Source organism: Ovis canadensis, chromosome X (genome assembly GCF_042477335.2).
Source record: "Ovis canadensis isolate MfBH-ARS-UI-01 breed Bighorn chromosome X, ARS-UI_OviCan_v2, whole genome shotgun sequence".
Lineage (NCBI taxonomy): Eukaryota > Metazoa > Chordata > Mammalia > Artiodactyla > Bovidae > Ovis > Ovis canadensis.
Window position 1 is genome coordinate 135,375,874 of NC_091727.1, and position 6,936 is coordinate 135,382,809.

Below are 6,936 nucleotides of genomic sequence, written 5' to 3' on the forward strand. Positions count from 1 at the left end.
ACGTGAGGGCTGCATCGCCAGTAAGCTTGGGGCCCCAATTTCCACTCCCACCAGGAGCAGGAGCCCCCTCCTTTACCCCACTAGCACCTCACCCTACCCCATCAGGTCCTGTCACTCTTTTTTTTTTTTGGTCTTTATAGTCCCGAAGCCACAAGTAGCCTGTTCTCTCTGTGTTAGAATTTTGCCTTTCTCTGGTTACCGGAGAGGGGATGGCATCTTCTTGGAGGGGTATTGACAATTTTTTTATTTTTTTGTCGGGGAATTCTCTCATCCTTTCTTGAGCAGCTAAACACTCTCCCCTCGCTCCACCCCCAGTCCCCCATGCACTACTGCCCCAGTCCCCCATGCACTACTGCCCACAGTCGGACCCCTGCTCCAGTATAGGTGAGAGGCAGAGTGTCAGAAAGGAGACAGGGAACGGTAGTACGGTCTTTACTTCTGTAATACTTATCTGTTTTTTTTTTTAAAGCTGTTACCACCCTTTATTATTATAGTAAGAAAATATAAGAAAACAAGAGTTCAGTGTGGGAAGCAGCAGCAACAAAAAAAGAGTAGACATGTTCTAGAAAAAAGATCTCCCACTAATATCGAAAGGCACCATTAATTTTGGTTAATTTTTACCACATAGAAAATTCTATTGGCTGCATAGGAAATAGTTTTCAAAGCATGGTAAGGTATTTGCGTATCTAAAAATGGAATTTTTCTCAACAATTTAAGTGTGTTTCCATAGCATCTGTAAATTGATCTATGGAGAGATGTTCCGTTGTCTGATTTCATTTATTTTGGACAAATAATATCCTACTTTTTCTCCTTCTGGGACAGCTTTTAAGTTGGATGAATAAATGATCCTGTCTTGTTCCGTTAGAGAAGCACATTTATTTCATGTTCCCAAACTGTTGCTGCCTGCTGTGTGAACCGCTTGCAATTTGATGGCTGCAACCATGACAGTTTTGATCACCTGTCCCTGGATCCGGTTCCAGTTCTGTGATTCAGCTCTGGGCAAAAAGAATAGCTCTTGTACGAAGAAAATGACGGATATGAGGGATGCAGATATGGTCAAATGCTTCCAGTCCTGTCAAGAGGGGAGGGAGGAAGGCACTTGCCCTCCCACCTCTCCTATATTCTCATCCTCTGGCACCTGACTCTGTTGCTTATCTCAAAAGTATATATGGACAGGTGACTAGGGTGGTAAATATAATATTTACTCAGATGACCAACTTGAGTAAGTGCCTTTGGCTTCCTCCCTTTCTCCCTCACAGCGGTAACAGGGATTCACAGAAAGCATTGCTGTTCCCACCTACCCCTGCAGCAGAGGGTTTCCATGAAGGTTGCTGGGGAAAGCACCCAGGCCTGCCTCCCCTGCTTTGCCCTGATTCATGGTGGCCTGGTTAACCTTGTTCCTTACCCTGTCTGCTGCTACCACCTGACCTGAGAGGTGCAGCCTGCTTGCCTCTCACCTCTGGCCACCTTACCTCAGGGCATCCAGGGGATCTCCGCGACCCAGGGATTGACCCCACAGTCTCATGTCTCCTGCATTGGCAGGCGGGTTCTTTACCACTAGTGCCACCTGGGAAGCCCCAGTGTATGTATAAATTAGTGGTTACAAATATTCAAAACAATAAGGAAATGTATAGTATTCAGGGAAAGAGCTCCATGATCTCTTTTCCAGTGTTGCTGCTGCTGCTGCTGCTAAGTCGCTTCAGCGGTGTCCAACTCTGTGTGACCCCATAGATGGCAGCCCACCAGGCTCCCCCATCCCTGGGACTCTCCAGGCAAGAACACTGGAGTGGGTTGCCATTTCCTTCTCCAATGCATGAAAGTGAAAAGTGAAAGTGAAGTCGCTCAGTCGTGTCTGACTCTTAGCGACCCCATGGACTGCAGCCTACCAGGCTCCTCCATCCATGGGATTTTCCAGGCAAGGGTACTGGAGTGGGGTGCCATTGCCTTCTCCAGTATTAGTTGCTGCTAAAGATTTCCAGCTTTCTTTTTATGCATATATTAGTAAGTGCATTTGTGGTTATTAATCAACTTCTGAATTGAACAAGAATAAACAATAAGCATTTGGAATTTGTATTGTAATTGCAATAATATCTGCAGATTAATTTGAGGAATATTAGCATCTTAACACTGAGACTTCCCCTCCAGGAAAACATGTCTCCATTTTGCTCAGATCTATTTTTGTTTGTTAATCTAATATTGTAAGTTTGTTCAGCTAAGTAATTCCTATTAATTGTTAGATTTGTCCTAGGTATTAGAAATTTATGTTGCAGAAATGCTATTCCTTTCTCCGATTATAATTTCTTAAAGGTGATTTTCTGCTTAAGGAAAATGTTCTACTATTATATAGTTATTTTGTATCTGCCAGTTTCTCTGTTCTGTCTGATTGATTCCAATTGTTTCCTGGCGATGCTTTTGGTTTTTCCAGGTATGTATACATAACCATCTTCAAATGATGATTTTGTTTTACATTTATTCCTTTCTAATATTTATAACTTTCCCCTTTTTCTTTTCTGCATGTGTTATAAGGACCAGAACTATGTTGAGTAATGGTGGTGCTTGAGAACCTTCTGATCTTGTACTTGAAGAATATGGGAATACCTCTTATGTTTCATCTTTTAATGTAACTTTTGCTTAACACATTTTATCTGTTTCTCAAGGTTACTTTTACTTGTGTTTATCAGTACTTCACAAAAAGTAGTAGAAGGAAATAATATCAGTGAGTAGAGGTTGCCTCACAAGTTCTGTGGTCTTGGTAGCCCACAAAGATGGAGGAATCTGCTAGGTCAGAATAGCCTCTGACATAGTCTTCATCAGACTAAGACTATTTTATGTGCTCAGTCGCTCAGTCACACTTTGTGACCCCATGCAATGTAGCCCACCAGGCTCCTCTGTCTATGCAATTTCCCAGGCAAGAATATTGGAGTGGGTTGCCACTTTCTACTCCAGGGGATCTTCCCTACGCAGGGACTAAACCCGCATCTCTTGTGCCTCCTACATTGGCAGGTGGATTCTTTACCACTAGCGCCACCTGGGAAGCCCATTTTCTTTTCATTAATTTAATTTAACTTAATCTAATTTAACCAATAATTCATGAAATTATAAATATATAATTCTTTACTACATAAGCCAAGTTTCCACTATTCCTTTTCATATATATATATAAATTTAGGACTGCCTGAATCAGTTTATCAAATGCTTTAATTGTATGTTTTTTTCCTTCTTCAGTTTGCTGTTGAATGAAAGCTGTAGATAGATCAGTCTCCCTGCCACTCTAGTCTCCCTATAGTTTATTCTCACTACCTCCCCCAAATTCAAACTCCCAACCCACCTTCCCTGGTTCAGAGTAAATGCAGATGTCTTCACTACAACTGACAAGGGCCTATTCTCTTAACCTTATTACCTTTCTGCTTCATCTTCTACTGCTCTCTCTTTCACTCAGTGATTCCAGCCTCATTGATGTTCCTGGAACATACTGGGCTTGTTACTTCCACAGAGCCTTTGCATCTGCTTGTCCTCATGCCTGGCATATTCTTCCCCCAGATGTTACCACACTTAGATCCTTCACTGACTTCAGGTCTTTACTCAAAGGTCACCTTTCTAGTGATGCCGTCTCTGGTCCCCCTGAAAAGTTATCTGAAAGTTTAACCTGTCTCAACTTTTTATATCTCGTTTTCCTGTTTTTAATTATTTTTTTAGTATGTATCACTAATAGTATATTTTTAATATATATTGTTTATTTGCTTTTTTATTGTCTGTCTCTCTCATTACAATGTAAGGGCCACATGATTTAGAGATTTAGCTCTGTTTTATTCACCCTTGTAACCACAGATGTAGAACAATGCATGGTATGTAGGAGGTCTCAGTAAATTTGTTGAATAAATGAATAAATAAAGGAATGCCTTTCCAACATTTCACTCGCAGTGACTCTCGTGCAGTCCAGAAATCAAGCCAGTTGGTTATGCTATATTAGCAGATTTGTAAACTCTCAGGTAAATAATTAGCTAAATCAGGGTCTTATCATGTGACTAGATGTAGAAGACATTAAGAGAGCTTTGAGGGGCACATATGGAACTCATTATAGTGAGAATGACTTTATGAGACATGACTTTACAAAAAAATAATCTTTTTCTTCGCATGTGAAAGTAGTTCTATCATTATTTTGCCACAATAAAATTTGCATTGTAAAAAAGAAACAGAATAGTGCTAACAAGAAAATGACAAAATCCATTCCTACTCTCTGCTTCCTTTCCTGCCACCACTTCCCCCATCCCTATTTCCAGGTATTTTCAGGACTGCAGAGGTGAACATTAGTGATTCCACAGAAAAAGGGTGGAGGGAGCAGGGAGGACAGGACCATTCCCCAGAGCAGCAGTGGAATCGGCCAGTAGCCCAGGAGAAAATGTTGCCTCTTCTAATAACCAAAGACAACACGTCTGTTGGATGTGCAATGACTAAAAGGAGGGACAGCGTCCTGCGTGGTGCTGGGGGTACAGGAGGAGGGGGCTGGAAGGGGGCGGGCCACCCTCTGCTTGGCTAGTAATAGGAGGGGAAATGTGGGACCCTGAACTCACCCGTGACGTAGCTTCACGTGACCAGGAGCCTGTGTGCTGAAGTCGGTCCAGATAGCGGTTCTTACTCAGGTAACCGACTCCCGATTTCGTTGGAGGCGGTGTGACTGTAGTCAGGGAAGGAGGACAAGAGGAAACCCGTCCTGATTCCCGCCGCTCACGGTGAGGGTGGGTACTGATTGGAGACTCTTGAAATGAGGGTGGAGGGTAGGTTTTCGAGTTTGGAGGGGCTTGTCAGTCTCCCCGACCCTCCCGCCCAGCCCCGTCAGAGTCTCACGAACCCAGCTCCTTTTTGTGCTCTGCCTTGTACAAGACAGCTGAAAGGGTTGGCGTGGGGGACCCCCGCGGGCAGAGGGCAGGGGAGGAGGAGGCTGTCGGGGAGTGGAGCCATGGGTTGGGCGGGGGAGCCAGGCCTGACTACCTGCACAGGTCAAGTTCCGGGTTTGAGCCCACATTTAGCGGTTGATGCGTTTACTGTTTTCACTGCAGCACTGAGTCCCCATTGTCTCCTCTCTGTTTCTGTCTGGTTCTCGCTTCGGTCTGTCCCTGTCTGCTGGTCCATCTATCAGTGGGCTGATGATGCAAAAGAAAAAGCAGCTTAACGCCTGCCTCGTTGTCTTCTTCCCTCTCCGCCCCCAACACCCCCGCCCCCTAGATCCAGCTAGACTGCGGTTTCAGACTCCTGCATCCAGGCGGCTCTCATAGCCTAGAGAGTCCCCTGAGAGCTTTGCTCAGCTGCAGCATGGGCCGTGCTCAGAATTTGGGCTTGATGGCAACAGGCCTGGTGGTCGGGGCTGGCTCCTGGTACTACATCTACCGACTGACGTTGGGAGAGCAGAATAAGAAGAGACCCGCTGATTCGAAAGACGTTAATCCTGCCTACAAAAAGTTTAGAAAATACAGAAAACTGTAAGGAAGAAAATAAAAATAAGTCACCAATAATTGCTCTTCCTTGTCTTTCTGTCTGTGTAAGAATGTGGATGTGTGTGTTTAACATTATTGAAACTATACTGTGTATGATATCCTGGAATTATTTTTTTTCAGGTTACATTGTAGGGTATGCCTTTCATCAGTTAATGAATATGTATCATAAACCGTCTTTTAACAGATTGTTTCATAATAACATCATAATCTTCTCCCTTTGCTGGCCTTTCAGATAGGAAAGAAATATTAGATATCTTAATTGTCTACAAAGTAACTGTGGAGGATCAGTGATAAAGAATCCGCCTGCCAATGCAGGAGATGGAGAAAACTCAGGTTCGATCCCTGGGTTGGTAAGATCCCCTGAAGGAGAAAATGGTAACCCACTCCAGTATTCTTGCTTTGAAAATTCCATGGACAGAGGAGCCTGGAAGGCTACAAGTTCGTGAGGTCATAAAGCATGGAACATGACTGAGCGGCTGGGCATGCACACACATAGAGAAAGTCTACATAGACTTTTGCGGGGATGTCTTTCCATACTAGTTATCGCTGTGATATCCATCATTCTTGTTTCCAGAAGGACCAGTTAGGTAGCTTTGGTGCCATGCTTGGCATAGAGGGCATAGGAATTTGGTGAGACTGACAGCCTTGGGTAGGACCCAGCCTTGCAGGAGCATTATAAGGCCAGCAGCTTTTATTTCCTCCTCTTTTCTTTGGGCTGTCAGGAAGCAGGCTAGTGGTCTCATCTATTCAAGGAACCCTGAGATCTCTCCCGTTTTCCATTGAGTGGGAGAAGGGATTTCTTTTTAGTATGAAGGGAATCCTTCACTCCCTGAGCTTCATTTTTCACAATGAATTTGGGGCTTGGAGGAAATAAAATCTGAGAAATCCTGCCACAAACTTTCTCTGAGGCAAGGAAGTACAGAATTGGCTGGACTGAGAAAGAGAGAGCAGGGAACACAGACAACCATAGAAATGAAACAAATTAAAAGCTTAAGTGAGGTTCTCTAGAAGCAGAGCCTGACATGGGGCTTCTTCTGAAAGTGGTTTATTGACACATTGTTCTCAGATGAAGCATGTGTGGAGATGAGGGGCGCAGGACAGGACAGGGGAAGGAAGTAGGCGTAGCTGTTCAGCTGAAATGTAGCCTCAGCTTGAGCCCAGGGCAGCTCTGGGATGTGAAGGGCATCATAGAACTGATTCATCTTGAGACAAAGGAGCCTAGTTTCTATCCACCAACTGAAAGCCTTTTATCCATCCAGCAATGGATGAGTTGGTATGAGAGGAAAGGGGTTTTGGCTCCAAGATATCCTCTGACAAGGGTGTGGCTATGAATTTTTAGCAACCAATGCTCATAGCAACTGAGTGGGGTAGCTGTAACTAGCCCAGGAAGCAGAATCTGGGCAGGGCATCAATAGTGTCTTCTTCCCCAGTGGCTCAGATGGTA

At 44.2% G+C, this 6,936-nt stretch overlaps 1 long non-coding RNA gene across 1 annotated transcript; it reads left to right on the plus strand.

The window, feature by feature from the left end:
• The first annotated feature begins 4,600 nt into the window (after positions 1-4,600).
• Positions 4,601-5,510, plus strand: LOC138930582 (uncharacterized). Its single transcript, XR_011446230.1, has 2 exons — positions 4,601-4,730; positions 5,224-5,510. It is a non-coding gene; the product is annotated as an uncharacterized lncRNA (long non-coding RNA).
• Positions 5,511-6,936: the final 1,426 nt, after the last annotated feature.